Source organism: Struthio camelus, chromosome 1 (genome assembly GCF_040807025.1).
Source record: "Struthio camelus isolate bStrCam1 chromosome 1, bStrCam1.hap1, whole genome shotgun sequence".
NCBI classification, from domain to species: Eukaryota; Metazoa; Chordata; class Aves; order Struthioniformes; family Struthionidae; genus Struthio; species Struthio camelus.
The window spans coordinates 67,818,047-67,837,579 of NC_090942.1; the positions used below are offsets into that span (position 1 = coordinate 67,818,047).

The 19,533-nt window shown below is 40.3% G+C and overlaps 1 protein-coding gene across 5 annotated transcripts in view; it reads right to left on the bottom strand.

The window, feature by feature from the left end:
* RESF1 (retroelement silencing factor 1) overlaps positions 1 to 19,533 on the bottom strand; it is a 61,422-nt gene that overhangs the window by 14,185 nt on the left and 27,704 nt on the right. The gene's annotated exons all lie outside the window — the stretch shown is intronic.

A 19,533-nucleotide genomic window follows, 5' to 3' on the forward strand; every position in this document is an offset into this window, starting at 1 on the left:
CCATAGGGTGCACTCAAGCGGATGGAAAGGAGAAACTTAGAATTGTTCTGCAAGCCCCAGTGGTAGCAATAGGTTGTTAACAGCAGCTCTGGAGCAAGGTTATTAGATGTTTATTACCTTGAAATCCCCAAACCACAAGGGGAATCTCAGGAACCTTGCAGGGAAGTGACTGGGCTGTCCCAGGCACTGCACAGCACTGGCCCATGGCAAGGTTTGGGGAAGGGGGGGGGGGTGAGGGAGGGAGGGGAGAGACAGGGTTAAGAGGAATTATGGGTTTAAGAATTAATAAGCTACAATTAATATACTACGCATGCGCTAGAGAAAACAAGGGAAGCTGTAATTCAAGGAGTACGCAAGTCCAGATTGGCACCCTATGTAGCGCAAGTCTAAAGGTCACGACCTGCTGTTTCTCATGCATTTTGCACATCAAGTGTTTTAGCAGCTGGAAGAGGTGAACAGTCAGCATGCTGCTATCTGCTTGTCAATCTTCTGCTGTTTACCCACTACTTGCGTGCTCTGTACATCCCAGCACTATACACACAGACACCTGCTTCTCTCCCGTTAGTTGCACAGATTATGCATTAGTTTGTGCTTCACAATGTAATTTTGAAAACTAAAGAAGGGGTGGAAAAACACCTCCTCCCTCTCCCAAATGTACTTCTAAAAACGATAGTACCAGACCTACTGCAAAAAAAGGTGCTTCTCCTTTCCATAGTTATAAACTTCAAATTCCGCATTTGAACACCAGTTGTAGCTTTCTATCTCATTACAAAGTCAGATGATTAAGCCAAAAAGGTACCAAAAAATTTTTGCAAAGCATAAGCAAAGCACAAAACAGTAACATGCAATTCAAGTAAGAAATACAGGAATGTACTTTAGAATATTTTATTCAATAAAAATATCAGACATTACCTGGCTCAAATCAGAAAAACAAAGGTGGCACATCATCATGCTGAAACTGCTTTTAGACATAACTAAATTTTTGGCCCAACCCCATGTCTTCTAGATATGGCTTCAAAAGCCATGGCAGGAGAGATTTAAGACATATCTGTATCAAGGATACAACAGGGCCAAGCAGCCTACCTCCTGCAACAAAGAGAGAGAATACGGCCATTGCTTATTCAACTGTAGGGAGCAGGGTCTGACAGTGTGACCTTGCCAGTATTTCTGGAGTGCTGGGTGCGGGCCTGTGCTCGGGTTTCATCTGGACAGCAGACCCAGAGAAGAAACACTTTCAGATAAGGTAAAGGGCCTACTTACCTAGCACTTTAAAGGGCCTACCTACCTAGCACTGTGTCTAAGTTACACCCAGGCTTCAAGGGCAAGAAACAAGACCAGAGACAAGCATTGGTGACCCACTTCCTTGAACAGTGATAAAAAATAATGCTTTTGTATGCACCATTACCGGATACCGGGCTGAGCAATTCTGCACTCCCAATTCTGAAGCTAAGGTGCCCATACATCCGGTTGGCTTTGCTGCAGTCCTATATGCAATCTAAAGGTGGCACTGAGTCTGTCATGGGTAGCTGCAGTGAGGCGGTACACAAATCCACATGTGCTCAAGTTACTGTGACCGCCATGTAGTAGTTTGGAACTCTAAAGGAGGTCCCTGTTTTCCTTCAACAACCTTACAGTGTGACTTGCTGATAACTAATGTTTTATTAGTACAATCTAGTAAGTTGCTATATATTCAGTGATCCCAGGACAAGTTGCTCTACAAAATAAAGGTTCATTAAAGGGTATTGTATACAATGCTTCAACAACTATTTGTTACAAATATCTATCGAATTATGGTGATATCACTGGCACTTTATAGCTAATTTTGTTTGGTAACAACCTTAGTGCAAGTAAAACAGGGCTTGACAAAAAGTGTAGATACTACTAGAAGGAGACTATCCAATTTTCAAGACCAATTCATCTATTTTAAAGATTACAAGAGAAATAAGAGAACATAAATTTAAAGAAAGCAATTGCAATCACCAACATAAAACAAGTAACTCAACTGAATTATCAGGTTGCCAGGAACAGTAATAAGAAAAACTTTGTAATAATGGAACATAGATCAAATTACTCAGGTGAGAAGCACCACATTATAAGAACAGCTATGAAAAAGCTGGTTCTGTGACATGAGAAGAATTAGAGAACACCCAATGAAATTATCTGACAGTATTTTTTTAAGTTAATAAATATACTTTTTCACAAAACAATCCTGATTAAACTATGTGACTGGCGTGGTTCTCTGCAACAGCTTACCATAACCGTATATTACTGCACTTGCACAATTACAGATTTGACCACTGCAGTGCTTGGGCTATTAAAAGATCACTGTAATATATGCTTGCATAGTCATAGTCTCTTTCTTTCACCGGATAATGCTGCTACACGTTTTGCACCCGCTAACAGACTGATCTTAAGCATGGTTAGCACAAGAAAGCAAACAACATTTGCCTGCAGATGAGTGACATCAGTAACCCAGAAGTAACAAGATGAAGTAACCAGAAACAGTCGGTGAAAGCAGTAATGACAGATAAGGAATATTTGATTGGGTGACCCATGTAATACTCAAATCAGGAGACTGGCAATATAAATCCAGCATAGCAAAGCAAGCTCTGGGAAATACCTCTCAGTGACCCAGGAGTAACAGCCACCAGTAGACTGACTAATTTTCCTGACCACTGAAGCTTCCACCTCATCAGTGGACTTTGATGAAGTACACTATGCATGGTACTCTGAAGTGAAGTGTGGTCAGCACACCCCTATACTTACCAGTGTGACAGCCCACACACGTGCCCTCCCCCAGAAGGTACACAGGAATGTGTCTTCGGGTCTAGCTGTAATGGGGCTGCAGGTAGTTAACTGTAGAGGTCACATCTGAGATGCATGTGCATGTGTAAGTCTGCAAGTTACTCTTGTTGTATAAGCAGTTTTTGTTTAGTACTAGTTTTATTGATTTTAATTAACAAGTACTTGAATCAGGCAAGGGTTCATCTATTTCCCTGGCATAATCATGCTAATCAATCACAGCCCACCATGATGAAATTCAGCGTGCAGAGGGCATCAAAAGTATTGACGGCCACAAATTGATCCTTGAGACCCAGTGTCATGGCTGCCCCGTGAAAGAGTGATTGAGAATGCAGGTGGCATCAAGGCTGCTCCATGACAGTTTCCCCATGGCACGCAAGTACAAATAAATGAAGTATGGACATAAATAATCAGGGATTAGCGCATCGCATGCAAAACTGTGAATACAAGTAGTTCATCTGCCTGAAGCTTAGGAAATGAGGATTTAAATGTAGGGAATAACCAGTAAACGTACCAGTTAATAGCATTTAGCTACTGAGGCATGTCCGCAGGTGAGTCCAGCCTGACCTAAGGTTGGTCTGCTGCATTTTTAGCTGGCCAAATAAGATCTCTATCTTGACCCAGAAGTAATTGAACATGCTATCATACCCAAGCAAATATGCTTTGCTGACAGTGGTGGATATGTATCCTTTTAGATGTGTATTTCACACATAGGAATTTAAACTACAGTTGTATTCTGTGTTTCTACTCTTTCATATAAACTGTTAACCTGAATGCCTATTAAAATTCCATTAAGAGGACAGTCTCCATGCACTATATTTTCCTCGAAGTACTTAATTTTTTTGCATGCAGGATGGACATACTCAGTGTCTAGCTTCTTCATTGCATATCCACTGTCAGGAAAAATAAATTCTTCATTAAACACAGATTTGTGTAGTTCTGGCTTTTATGCAGAATATTTTTTCTATTTCTAGTCTTCAAAGTCAAAGTACCTCCCTAGGAGCAACGATTTTTTAAAATTGTTTGCAGTCAGGCATATTAGTTGTCACTACTGACAATTCCATTTCAGACTGTTCATCTAGAGACAAGAGCGATTCAAGGCCCAAAAATCTCACAAAAACAAGAACACGTGCTTTGGAAAGTAGAGATATGACTGGGGCCAAATACATTATACCAATTGCAAATATTAGGTGTTACATGGCCTCTGCTAAAACAAGAAACAACAAAAGCTAACCAGATAATTCACATTGTACTAATTGCGCAGTTTTGTCAATTTGTACCATGTAATAAAGTATTGTTTATAAAATATCAGTACAAAGCACAATATCCTTCTTGACCATATAACAAACTAACAGCTGAGCAAAGTTTTGATTTCCCAAGCATGAAGGTAGAGACAGGCAATGCATTACAAAGTCTTGGCATATCGAAAGTGAGTCACACTTAGATTAGCTTCATTAGGTTTTGACTACACTCTCGCAGAAGCTAACGCAATATACAATAAATCTTAAATTGGGACTCAAGATAGATAAGTAAATGAGGTTTCAAGGAAGTGCCCCCACAACTCTCTGCTTTCAGTAACCACTACGTAATCCCCAAGGGTGACTAAGGGAACAATAACTCAAGAAGAATATAAGGAGGCATCATATTTTAAGGGTAACGTAAGTGTTACTGAACCAAATGGTTAGCCTTGAAGCCCAAGATATAACTCAATCATCATGATGCCGCCCTACAATTTGCAAAATTTGAAAGTCAGTTTTGTAAGTTTGCCCCTAATTAGTTTATCCGATGCTTGAAAGCAGCTTATTCTAGCAAAACTGATCACAAAGGCAAGATACTTCATGTGACTGAAGACCAAGCTATTTACATTTACTACTTCCAAAGAAGCAAACAGACTTACAGAAAAAGATTTTGGACGCATCCAAACTTGTCTGAAGTTATAGGTCTCAAAGGCTGCAGTTTACTTCCCACCAGGCCACAAGTACCTCTGAGAGGTGCTATTGCCAAGTGCCACGATAAGGAGGGAGACTTGATTTTCAGATTTGCTAGCAACGCATCTATTCAAAGCAGAACCTGCAAGGGCTTCAGCTACAGAAGTCCTGAGTGCCTAAGTCAGATTTGTTTCGGGTTGGGTGCATGTACAAACATAAAAAGTGACCATCTACGATGATCTTAGTTGCATCATTTTCTCACAGGGCCAAGGTAGCTCTGTAGCAGAACCAGAAGAGAAACTAATTCTCTGGGCAACATTTAGTTTTAGCTCTACAAACACCTGTTCCATGACTCTGTTCTTCCCGTTTCAGTCATTTGAGATCTCAGAATTTCTGAAGAGAACAGGATATTCCTATTTCAAAAGGGAAACTACAGAGAAGATTCAAAAGGCACAAAAAACTAACCTTTCACGAAACACTACCAAAAAACAGAGATATACTCCCCCACCTTCAGAAAAACTGTCTAATCAAGGAATTAAGCACCACATCAATTCTTTACTAGAAAAATATAGGCTGTATTTTGAGGTCAATCACAAATTCTCAGACAAAAGTAATCTGAAGGAAAAACTGCTAATCCTATCACAATAGCACATAAAAGTAAAATAATCACAAGAAGGAGTGTTAACACTTGGATTTCTGCTACTTGAGTAAGTGGAATTTGCAGGTGCTTTACTTTTCCTCTCCAGGTCTCCACATAACCTCATTTTAGAGATACAAAGCAGTAAGTGACAGAAACTGTTCGAGCTCTTCAGCAGTTGCATTTATTTTGCCAGTGAAAGAGCAGCTCACATTCCTTTAAAGTTCTAAACCACTTTCTATCACAATGGATTGTAGAAAACACCCAACCAAACCCAAACAGGATCTTCAAAATTAACCACCTATGGCCACGTGTTTTTTCCAATCATACTTAATCTTCCCAACACACTAAAGCAATTCATCCAAAGACCTGTTAGCAAACATACACAGTAAGGATTACAAAAAATGCATATAGGTAAAAAAGCACAGTATGACTGAAAAAAAGTTGTGTATTCGGACTCAGCTGATCCTCTCTAAATAACGTTGTAGCAATGCTATTCCGGGAGGACATCACTTCTCCATTCTAAAACCAAGGTCATTATGACTTTGAAGTCCAACAGAATTAATGCTTCCCACATTTAAGCACATGCCACCTTGGATTTTTGTTGTTTGCCAAGAATAAATATTCCTCCTCACCATGGCTCTCATTATAAACAGACGATCCTGCTGCACCACTGGGCTGAGTTTTCTGCAGGAGCCAGCCCACAGGACTAGGAGCAGGAGGAGCATCCCCATCTGCCAGACGAACCAGGTAGATAGCGGGGTTTCCAGCTGAGATTTGTACCACAGCAGACCACAAGGACAAAATCTCACTGCTGAGCCACTCCTCCAGTCTGACCTTTCTGGTGACAAAGCTTAAGTGGTTACCTACCAATGGGCACAGCTAAGCAGCGGGGAGGTAACATGGTCTGTCTCTCTGATTGCAACAGCAATCCTGTCTCATCTGTCCCATTGCCCTTCCAGCAAGGCGGGATGCACCAGAGCTATACAAAACCACTTCACCTTTCACAGGAGGAGTGCAACCTCAGTGCAGAGAGTGCTCAGGTAACTCATGATTTACCTCCCTACCAGGCCACTGCAGACTTTCTAAGAAAGCCCAGGAAAATTCAACATCTCAATTTGAAAAAAGTTGCTTTATAAGCCTCATCCTCCACTCAAAATACGGTCAAGTTGTTTTGATCAAAAAATGACTTAGAAGTTACTTAACACACAACAGACTAACTCTGCAAGCATATGCAACGAGAGGAAAAAAGGAAGCTTACTCTAGCATTAATCTGAGCAGAAGACTTCCAAGCTCCATATGCTTTGCAAAAATCACAAAGAAAAATTACTAGAACACATAGAAGGTGCATGCCTCAATATTTATGAATGATAGCAGATCTAACAAATTCAATTTGTTCCTTCCTTTCTTTGGCCTATTACTTCACAGGTGGTAGAACTAGTCATCACAACTTCACAGAGCTGAAGGTGCCTCATCTACTACCAGAGCCAGATCTTTATACATTTTCCTTTGATTAAGGCTTGTCCTTTGGCCTCTGGCCCAACTTCGCATTCAGCAACCTTTCAGCTATTTTAAGATTGGTCTGCAAGTTAAAGCTCTTCTCTTTCATTCCACAGACCCAGCAGACAGAAGATTTTGACAGAAAGATTTGACAGAAGATTTTTCCTCTTTTGCTAAGCATTCCTGGATTCATCTCAACATAAGATATTAACCCATTCTTTCATCTTACATGCAGTATAAAGGAAAGCAGTATAAATATTCTTAGTAGTTATACAACATTCTCTTATTCAATATTAAAAGCTTTCTTTAATTGGACCAAAACTTTAAGTACCGAGCAGAAACGTATTTCAACACTAGCCATCCTGACCTGAATTGTTTTCCACCTCTCTGGAAGCAGAAACATGGTGTTCAGCAAAATATGAGTTCCCAAGAACTGAAGGACCAAAGTTCAGCTGCAGGACAGTACAACTTTGCTCCCTCATTTCTACTGCTGGAATTCACAGCAGCCATCCAGGCTTAATAGAAAGTACTGAAACTGAATTCAGTATGCTTGGCGTATAGTAAGGTTGAAAGATTACGGCAGCTTAGCACGACTACAATTGTGATAAAAGATGGACTGAATTAACCAAGTTCATCTGTCTAGCACTAAGTATGTGACTAAAGTAAAGCACCCACACCTTTAGAATTCTCATTTTCTTCATTTTTCATTGCATTTTAGACTTTATAAAAGCCCCGGCATAGAGGGATTTTCTTGCCAAAAGGATTCTCAGCAGCTATGTAGAAGGTAATCTGTTAGAAATGTCCTACCTCTTCAAAATGATATGGCTGTTATAGTAACTTTGAGTATACAAAGACTAGTCACTTTTCTTTGCAAACTCCCATCCCACTATTTCCAACAGCGTATTCCTATCTCACCTTCTCCTATCGGCTTTGCTATCCCAATGTCATCTGCTGCTTCAGATGTGCATTACAAAGAGTTATTGGTAAGCCTGTTTTAATTTTACTCAGGAGGACTTTGCACTAAGTTAGGCTCTTCCTACCAGGAGCCTTTTGCTTTCTTATCGTTATCTCTTCCACCCACCAGGGCTCTTAATCTAACTCTATTCAGTGTTATTCAAGTATAGTCTTGAGTCAGTTTGTTAACCTAGTACAGTAGAAAGAGGGCTCTGAACAAATAGGGCCTCTTTAGAACAGGTGAAGAAATAGGATTGAGGTTTTTTTCAGTTCAAACAACAGCCATTAAAACAAAACCCATTAAAATCATCCTCTTTAAATCATCTCACCTTCCATGTGCCAAGATTTTTTTTTCCATACTCTTGCAGGGGAAAGCAGGCAAATAAGAAATATGGTATTTACTAGCTTACTTTTTTGTATAAACCAGTTTGTTTCCTTTTCCCAGATAAAATCTGTTTTAGGAGTCTTATACTAATAGCCTTCAACTTCCTATTCACTGAAGTCAAATGAAATAGAAATAGACTTCCTGTTAAGAGGTCCTAGTTTTTCAAGTTGATAGCAGCGTTGTTGTATAGCCCAAGGCCTGAGTTTCTCTATTAGAGCACTTTGATAGAGCAATATAATAGTATTACTAGAATTTTAGCATTTTTGTCTCTACTTCTGCAAACTCTGATTTCTAGCAGAGACTACTTCTAGACTATTTAAAAGGGCAAATCATAACTCTTAGACAAGAGCTGTAGAGTTGATCTAAACATTTCTTGAACTGACAGAACACATTTGCTGGCCATGCTAGTAACTAAAAGGTCAATATAAAACCTACTGGCCATCTCCTAGTGCTACTGTACTTCTTCCCTATAAACCTTCTCGCTTCAGGAAAGGCTGAGAAAGTGAAGTACTACTCTAGCTCAATGGGAAATGGAGGACTGATGGAGAGAGATAATTCAACTGCAAGACTGTTTGCACTAAATATGCTCTTACCAAAGGAGCAAACTTCATAGAATAGAATCAATGACATGACACAGCAATAGCAAAATAAAGCAGCTGACTGACTAATCAAACAACAGTGCATTTACAATGCAATAGATATCCTCTGTAATGAGAATTTAACTTGTCATAAAAAAGAACTTTCAGCTACAGCAATAAACTTGTTGAACAAGTTATCCACAGAAAGGCAAACTGTCTGAACCAAGCAGTCAGCATTTGGCAGCCCTCAGCACAACCACCTGATACAAGACTTAACCACTGACATTCGTCATTCTGCAATTATGTCTGACCATTCCATACAACTTATAGCAGTAAAATAGGGTAAAACATTACAACCTACACTGGAAGAAACTTGTACTGTAGCATAGCGTTGATTGCTTTTCTATTATCCTAATTTATTCCTGGTACACCAGATGAACTTACAAATGATACATCCCAGGCTTCAAGAGATTCATCCCTACAGAGATTTTGTTCTATTTCAAGATAAGGAGGTGATTTTTCACAACCAAAGCAAATGGCATTAAACTTCAAATAGAATAATATGCTTGCCGAGTTTGGTCTTCCCAGTAGGCACGTTGTAGGAAGAAGCTCTCTCTCTCTACTAACCCTTATTCTTGTTTCAGCGCAAAGTAATCCTGTCTTCAACTCAGATAACTCCTTCATTTTTAGGAATTCCATACTTCCTCAGCCTTCAGAAATAGCCCCTTATTTCGAAAACCAAACAGCAAATGAAGGAAGATTTGGAGGTTCATCATTCAACACACTGTGAGACCCTCAAATGTATTAGAATCACACTTTTATTGAAAGAAATTAAGCTCAGTTTATATAAGTTTTAATAAGACTCAGACGAAGAATACAGAAAAAGTAAGCTGCTGCTACTAGTACTATTAAAACGCACAAGAAACCACGACTATCAAGACAAGATTAAACTAAGCTAATTTCAGTCTTAGAGAGAAGTTCATTTGCCGTTTAGTTGCTTGATTAGAAATGCTGACTAAATAGTTTAAATAGACATTTCATATTACCATAAAAATAATCTGATATCTGACCTGTAACTGGGGAACCCGTTATGAAGCTGCATAGTTACAATTCAGTTCTTATGACACAACTAAGCTGTTTATTCTGGCTTTTTTAATCTCCTCCCTAAAAGCACTGTGAAAGTCTAAAGGTATAGTCTGATGAGAGAAGGCCCACCCAATCTCATCCAAGCCATCTCCTCCGCATGCTCCACCTTTTGTCTTTATGCTAGTTTGCTGTTACCTTACCATCTGTTGAGCTAATTTGGCTCACTAAAACAACAAAAAACCCACTCAACATGGCAGGGCAATAGTTTACAAGGGAACAGCAACTCAGTGTAGGTTCAGATAAGGCCCAGCACCAGTACAGGGAGCAGGTGTGAATGGGAAGTCTGCACAAAGAAAAAAAGGAAGACTGGACTGACAAGCTCTTAGAACTGCTCGACTGTATTATCAAAACCACACACTCAGAAAAACGCCACATAAGTAACAAATGATCAAGTCTCTGAGGATTTTAAAATATAAAGTTATTTGTTGAAGAATGTGACAACATTTAAGACTAGTTGAATACGGGAAATTTTTCATCCTGGGTAGATGCAGAAAACCATCAGTTTCATGTTCTTAATTGTTTTTATAACTGGACAGTGTCCCAAAGTAACAAAAAATTAAAAACAAGATAAGATGCTGTAGGTAATAAGGATCTGTGAAGTTTTCATAATTGGAAGGTTTTAAACTCAGAATGTTTCACTCGTGAACGGTGAAGCTGCACTAACACAATTGTTTTCACTTATGAATTTTGTGGTACAGTGAGAAAGAAACTAATCACAGAGTAAAGCACCTTGTTTTGTTGCATCTTTTCTCTCTTTCCCCAATAAATACTGCAATATCTCCTTCATGCTGTCAATGTTGATTATGTTCTGAGATATCATGCTGTCAATGTTGATTATGTTCTGAGATATCAGTCTTCTACCAAGAAATCAGTTGATTATAAACAGCAAGGATGTCTAGTCTCATCATCATTCCTTGCAGCTTGCAAACACATTGTCCTGGTCTTTGGACCAGGAGTGTTTCATCATCTTTTGAACCTACAGCAAATTAGATCATCCTAAGTGAATACTTTTCTACCTCTATCCACTTGGAGATTTCTTTTCATAGAGTTCTTCCCTACTACAAGGATACAGGGTCACAACAAGACAGCGTTTACTTGCACTGGGTAGCTCACAAACATCATCTACCACACCCTTGTGTCTCCACCTTTAACTCTGTGCCTCTCCCTGGAGCATAGCTGTATGTCCTGCACATCTGCTTTGTTTTCTGCCTATCTCCTTTGTTTTAGCAGAAGACAGAAAACAGAAGTAGGCAATGCTCTACTTCCTGGTGAGAAGGAGGAAGGAGGAAAGAGGGCTTCCTGGGACTGCATATAACGAGAACTGCTATGAAAGCATTTCCTGCTTCTCAAAGGAAAGAGACTTGCACGTGAAAGGTAAGAGGGCTTTCTCAAGCCCACAATATCTTGACTTGCCGCATCCACTCCAGGAATAAAGCCTTAGAAATCAATCTGGCTCCCCAGTTAGATAAAACTGCATAGAAAACTGTAATAGAGACATTAAGACTGGCGTGAATGGAGAATGAATGGGAATGTCCGGGTGAGGATGCATCAGAAAAACAAATAGCAGCAGAAGGGTCATAGACTGATATGTACTGACAGCACCTAGATTAGCAGGTTATCAAGATCCCAGTACATCTAAATGCAGTTTCTCAGGAGAGCCAGATAAGGAGATAAAAGAGAGTGAGTAAATCTTAATGACCCCCACAGGTGGGGTAGGATGGACAAACTAATCACTCTCAGCTCCCATGGGCTCAAAAAGGCACACACAAAACCAGCACATGGCTGTCAACATAAGAGCAACCCAGAAGATGTAAGAAATTTAGCACTAGACAACTCAGTACAATATCGTATCAAAGGGAAAGGAGGTATTTACTAACAAGGAAAAAAAAAAATCTATGTAAGTTGATTCTGTTCATTTACACTTGTACTTTCATAATTTCATCCACTCACTCTTACACCCACGTACACACAAGCACCAAGACATGCGTGTCCCAGTGGTCTGGCCAAGGTTATTTGTGTGCAACAGAGGACAACGAAAGCAGGATAGCAAGTCCTTGTCGCGTCTGCAGGTTCCATCAATGCTGTGGTCTTAACAAGAGTGCAGGCCTTCTGGTCTGTATAAACACAAGCAGAAGCAGCACATTCCTCCATTTTACTGTTGGGAAGTGTCCTGGAAATGGTGTTCCTTCATCATCAGTGCAGGGCATTCTTTTAATCCTTGATCTGCTGTTTCTTCTGCTGCTTTATCACACACTTCCATTCTTATTTCATTCATGTCAACCTTAACACTTCTGTTACAAATCTCTACAACATAACGAGGACTCGACAGCTGGGCACTGTGCTCTCCATGTCATCATCAGGAATCCTGGTCAGATCTCCTGGATGCATACATTTTAGCGCCTGGAAGCTGGACAGACCACCTAGATACACGTGCCTTAGTGCCTGTGAGTACAACAGCATGAGTGAAAATGATTTTAAGAAACGCTTTGTGGTTCTAGAAGGTCTCAGTGAGCTTTGAAGAATAAGGAGTCAGTGCAAGCAAAGAGCCCTCAGTTCTCATCCACAGTTCCCTCAACTCATTAACCAATAGGAGTAGATATTTTCCTTATGAAAGATTCAGACAGCATTGCTCTCCACTACACTGTAACAGAGAAGGGCTGCATGATCTTACCAAAGATTGTAGCCAGACCTCCATTTTGAAAGGAGTAGGTAGAAGCTTATGAGCAGGGCAAAATACCATATGTTGCAATTGAACAGGTAACTTCAAGAGACACAGTAAACCACAAATTATTTTTTAAATAATAATAGGAAGACAAGCAAAAGTGGAAATAGCCAACTGGGGCCGGGTGCTTATCCACTTTTAGTTTTTGGGAAGGCTGCAGCTGTTCCTGAAGCTGTGGTACAGAAGTACCATGTCAACTCTGGGCACTGTCCAGGCTTCTAACTGCTTATTTGCCACACTGACTGAACAGCCTTATGGGCAGAGCACTCCACAAATGTTCCAGAGAAAGTCAGCTAAGCTAAACTAAGTTCCTCAAGTGCTTCATCTGGATTCTGGAGGACATGGCATGTAACCACAGACAAGCCTGGGGGCAGGTGCCTAAAATCTTATGGACAGTCCAGAAAAAAATTATTGCAACAATCACCTAAAGAAAATTGCTGATTTACCAACAAAATATTGAAAACAGAGTTCACTGCAGCACCACAAACCACAATTCGGTGATAAATACACTGTTTAGGTTATTACAAACAAAGAACTGAAGATTAAGTCAGTACACTCTCACAGACACCACAGTTGAATGTAACAGCATCCGATTCATTAAGGTTGTCAGGTGTGGTGTTCCGTCCAAGGATTCTTTGGCCGCTCACTAACGTAAGGGGACCATAAAAGAGCAAGGACTCCAGGTAACTTGACCACAAGTAATAAGTATTCATTACTCACTCTAGATTGCAATCTCTAAGCCTAATTCACTATAGTCAGGCACTACATATTACGCTATGCACACTTCAAGTTCACAGCTGTGTTGCCATCTTACAAGTTTTGATCCCTCCATGCCAGTCAGTCACAGAAGAATCAGGGTATAGGCATCCCTCTCACACTGGGTGGGAGTCCTGTGGGCAGGCTGGCTGTTCAGAGTAGAGCCCACTCCCGCACAAGGTGGCCTTGATCTTTTACAGCTTCCTTGTTGTTCTACCCCAGTAACAGTAGTTTAAACCAAACAAGCCTAAGGGTCTTTCATTCAATCATGCCTCACTGTTTACTGGTAGTTTTCCTATTTTCCACTTCTTATCACTAGTGCTACATAGTTCTGCAGTGTGGTACCTCAGGCCATAGACACCCCAGGTGACTGCCAACTGGTGGTGTTTATATTTGTTCCTGGTTAATTTAACCCAATCTGCATAGGTGTGTATGAATTTGCTAGCAAATTTCAAGATGGACATGCCAGCAAGTAGGAGGAAAATCCGCATCTGGAAAGGCTCAAAGCCTGAGCCAGGCAGGAGTAAGAGCACTCAGGGTCCAGGCATGGATATTAGGCAGGCTGAGCGCCCATGCTAGTATTTGAGGGATCCATGAGCGTGGGGTTTTGTGAGGCAAGCGTGTCTCATCTGACTGCATACATCTACTTGCAAGTGAACATCAAGCTGGACTAGTCAGCAACTAGGAGGAGACCTGTGTACTATGTAAGAAGGCCCAGGATCCAGATGCGGATATTAGACAGAATGAGGACCCATGCTGATATTCAAGGAATACATCAATGTGCTTATGCTGCTGAATCTTGCAACGGAGGGTTTTTTTTAAATGCAAATTCTGGTAGTGTTATATGTGGGTGTTGTTAAAGGCAATGCTCTGATTGTGTCTATGTGGGTGGCTGTGTTAGTAGCTGTGTGTGCAGGTTTACGCACACACACACACACACGTGTGGCTCTGGGGTACATACTCAGCCTCACTACTGACCAGACCTGCAAAGGGGAAAGCAGCAGCCACATCTATCTGCCTGGAACAGAGAGACCTTCAGGTCTCAGGGCTGCATGCCAGCAGCCAGGAGAAGGAATCTGCGGGACCCTCACTGGAGGTGGCAGCTTTTTAATATACCTTAACGCAATATATGTAGCTGGACAGAGATAAAATGTGGATTATTTTATTCCTGTTTTACATAAGATATGGATATCCCCATAACATGGTACTGCCATTTATTCAGCAACAGTCTGTCAAGTCCCAGGTCTTGCACCTTGCTATTGTCTGACAGCTATTCTTAGTAAGGATGAAAGTCCAGAAGAGATGCTTAACCAAATTCAACTGGTTTACTAACAACACAGATCAGTAGCAAAGTACTCTCCCGTACTTCTACATCTCTTTTTATATTTACAGTTGATCATTTTATGGGCCTATTTTGTGCAAACAAAACATAGTCTTGGTCAAATTTCTCCAGCATACATTGAATACAACATTTATAAGACTATAGCTGATAACTGTCATGGACACCTTGCACTCTACAGACCTTGAATTTTCTCATCAGTTTTGTCCCTACCCTTCTGATTGTTACATTTGCCTGCTACAAGAAATACCGTTTCAGAACAACCTGAGGAATTAAAATTATATAACTCCATTTAAATACTTACTTAGAAGTAATACAAAAATAAAAAAGCACTCCTGGTCTGCAGTCCTAGAACTATAGGATTATACTTGTAACACTGTCTCAAGGATCATGGGAATTATGGTCACAGCCCTAAGAAAGGCAGGAAAGAGGCAATTCTTCTCATCGTACATGAGATAATACAGATAAATACTACACCACGTATCAAGAATCAGAAGAATCTGACACAGAAAGATCTGAATTTGTCACAAACAGCATCTAAATCAAGCTCAGAGAGACCACTCTAAAAAATAAAGTTAGTTTTTCTGCAAGTACCACGTTCCTCAGACATTTGAAAAAGCGATGATTCATCAGCAGTTTGGAAACTAGCTCTCTGCTCTTTAGTGACATACCAAGACTACAGGAGATGTCACTGTTCGGTATGGGTTCAAAGGAAGTCTCTAAGATCATATTTGATTGCTTGATGGTATCAACCAAGAATTTATTGCTTGTGCTGCTCAATGGAAATATTATGTTCAGTCTGGACTAATAGTTGCCAGCATGAGAAAAGCCTTTTCAATACAACCCCCCAAAGATGATTTTCAGGGAAAAAGCATTAGTGACGTGGATCGTATTCACCATACAAATTAATGTCTCCTAACATTCTATTCAGAAAGCTACAGCTGAAATGTTTTCTAATACTAGTATCAGACAGTACTTCCAACAGTGAATAATCTTGCCAATGTAGCTAGTTCATGTATAGACTTGAAATAAATACCTGTAGATATATACCTGTAGCTCATGCTTTTTTCAGTTGTGAGTATTACTATGATGGACTAGGCCAGCTAACGATAAAGTAGATTCCAAAAATGCTCTTTCCTGGATGGAATGACTTCTAGAAAATGCCTACATGCCCATGCTACAGCTGCAGATCTGTACTTATAACCACACTTTATGGAAGCAACCAAGAAACGCACTTCAAACTGAAAACATTCCCACTCTCCTCCGTGTTTCAAGGCACAAAGCGCTATCCTGCACCTTCAGTAGCTATGGGTACTTCCTTCTAAAGTACGACTCTCAAATCATTCAACACCTAATGACTACTAATTGGAGAACAGTTTGAAGTCTATATATGGGATGCTGAAGTGCAAACTTTAAAAAGTTAATTGAATTTGTCATGCAGAACAATGGTAACCTTTCCAAACCACATACTAGAAGAGCTCTTCTGGTGTATTTGCATTTTATTGAGAACATTTATACAAGCAACTGGGCATGTTAATAGCGTCAGTATTGCAGAAATATTTAAAAAAAGAAAAAGTATAGCTGTGATAGGGACTTTCTTTTCTCTACTGATTTCTGAAGTTTGCTGTAAACTGTAATTTACATTAAGTAGACTCTTTGTTCTCCTTCAGGTGCCTCCAGGTTTAAAGTACGAACATTTTTGGTCACCCTTTGCATTTTCAAACTGTTGAGACCTTGTGACATGTTTAAGAACAAACACAAGTAAGAGTCAGATAGATCCTAACAGTGCCTAGTGATCAATTGCATGAAAAGCAAAATTCTGTCCCCTGCCCGTAACGGGAAAGGATTGGAGTTTTTTGAAAACATGTGGCTGCAACAGTACTAAGCACATCTCAGAAGCACTTTTTCCTTAAGTTGCAAAGTGAGGTTGAGAACCTTGCGTTTCCCCCATCTCCAATTTTTTTCCCCTCAGATGCACTGATGCAACTGCTCGTGGTGCTTCAGTATGAACCAGACTTTAGATATTAATACATGTTCCTTTAAGATCACTTGCTTCAGCAATGCTGTTAGAATATGTCCCTTCAGACAGCTGTAATAACATCACCTAGAAGAGGAGAAACTTGCTGGTCTTTGCTGCTAGAAGGAGCATGTCATTAAGCTAAAAGTGCTATTTTTATGGAAGTATCTACAACCTGTACCAACAGTATCATTAGACAGTCTCCTATGTCACTGATTGCTAATGATGCATCAGAAAGTCTCCAGGTAGATTTTGAAGTCCAGTTTGCTGTTAAGCAACAGCTTCCTTTAACTGATGTCCAGTATTAGTTCATGAAGGCAAAGTCAGTAGCAATCGGCTAACACTAACGAGAATAATATATCCTTTCAACATCTTTCTTCATCGTGGGTTCCTTCCCCCTCCTCCCACAGGAGTTACCAGCAGGCTCTACAGTTTCTCATTAATCCTCATAGTCAGGCTGAACAAAGCATGAGCTACTACAGGAATTAAGATAGCTAAATAACACCTTCGGGTGATATTTCTATGCTGTTTTAATCTTCTCTCCTCATCCCTTTTTTGACCCTTGAAGTAGGGCATGGGGGATTTTTAACCTCCTTCCTGTGCCCACTTGTTTATTATTCGTCATCAATAAAGAGAAGAAAGGCTCAGCATCAAACTAGCAGGTCAATTACTGTGCTGATTAGGACTGGGAGAGCCCAGGAACACTCTGTGACAAAGTCATACTTCTCCAGTCCACTGATACGTTGCTTGTGGCTGCAGCAAACGAAACAGTACAAGCTCAGCACATACAGGGCTTCTGAAACTATGCCCTTTGTTTGCAGTCTGCAGCCAAAAAATCAATGGCCCCAAGTGGTGGCTCAGAAGACCTTAGGAAGCAGTTCAGTTCATCCATTAAAGGACAAAAGCCCTGGCAAGAAGGCCTGCCTAATATTAGAGAAGGAAACTGCAACTGATTTAGCTTCAGCTACCTCTCCTGCTTAGCACTAGTATCTAAAGTAGATGGAGCATGCAGGCCCAAGGCTGAGCTGTCAAGGAACTCAAGAAACATTGCTGACAATGCAACTGCAAAACCAATTAAAAGCAGCTAATGAGGATGCAAAGCAGGATGCAGGAGACGAGATGGGATGCACCTGGGTTTTGGCTGACCTTCAAGTGAGATAAGGGACTGTGGAAGACAAAGACATGGTAACCAACCTGGGATGTAGGCCAGGACCAATCAGAAAGAGAGAGACCACTGACTCAGTAAAGAAGACTGAAAGAGACCTTCCCTGGCAGGTGGGGAAATAAGACTGTAAAGGGTATAGATCCCCAGAATTTCTTTGTATAAAGATAGCCAAGTACCAGAACATATCTGGCTACAGAAGCTACCTAAGGCATATTGCTATCTGGCAACTTTATAAGTAGTATGGTTCACTGGCTTTTGAGTCAGTGTTTGAAGGACCCCCTTCTGCAGATAACAAAGGAGTATTTCACTGATCTACAATTTTTTTTTTTTTGGTTGAAGAGCCGGGGGAAGGAAGAAGTGAAAAAGCATCAATGCTTTAAGCAGTCAATAGAACCCAAGTGGAAAGAAAAAAAAAAAAAAAGTACATCTAGAAAGCTGGCAGACCAATGAAGAAACAGTTTTACCTATTATTAAGCAGGAAAGGAAAACACAGCATAACGTATTTCATATGAAGCGTACAATAGCATTTTTCTGCCGAAAACATCAGAGATAGTATGCTAGCTTTTGAAAAAATACCTATAGGTTTGTGGTTTAATCATGAATATGCCTGTTAAAAAGAGCTTCTATCCTTTAACTATGAAGTACCATCTGACTCATTTCACTGAACCACAGGAACACAATGAATTAACAGTTTCTGAAAAATAGCTTCAGAGTCATCTTTGCACATTCTCTGGGGCTTTGTTTTATTACTTAGAGAAAACTTTAAACTGGGGCAACTATCATAAGGATAGGTTTTGTGTGTGTGTGGAGATAATAATATAAAAATGATTCCAAAGCCAGCTTTGCTTTCTCTTCCTGGAAAAAAAAAAACTACTTAAACTTTCTAGGACACTGGCTGGTCACTTTAAGGCAATCAGGTGATAAAAGCCCATCTAAGGAGCTTTTATTATCAATGACAAGATTCACTCTTCCCATGGTTCTCAGAGGCAAGGGCTAGAAAACACTTCGGGAGTTATGATTAACTGGTTTTGTTTTGTGTTAAGTCATCCCAGGAGGCTAGTTAGGAGCGGAGAAAGACCTAACCTTACCACAGAGCTTTTCAAAAGTGCTGAGTTAACCTTACATTCATTTCTAGGAAAAACAGCCTCCAGCATTCCTATGGGCTTCTGAAAAAAACACATGATGCTGAGAACATCTATTGGCATTTTAGTTGATCCCTTTCATTTTTGTAGATCCTTTTCATTTTGCACTGGTATCAAGAGTTTTCCAGTAATATGGGAAAGTTTATGAAACCTTCCAGTTTTAGGGATACTTGCCTTCTCCATATTTTTATTATATGCTTTGCCTTTGCAAACAGAATAAATTAGATATTTCTTTCAGTTACACTTGAGAGCATCTCACACCATCCAAAGCAGAGATAGCAACTTAAACCTGGTGGGGCAGGAGGGGATTCTTTGCCTATACAGACAGGCTTATCAGTTCAACAACACTACTTGGCTGTGGGTGTCCCTCTTGGACAAGGCAGAGTATCAAGTCCTTATGGCACAATTTCTGACGCCTACCGGAAAGGCTTAAGCAAAAAAAATCACAGGCAGAGGACTGCA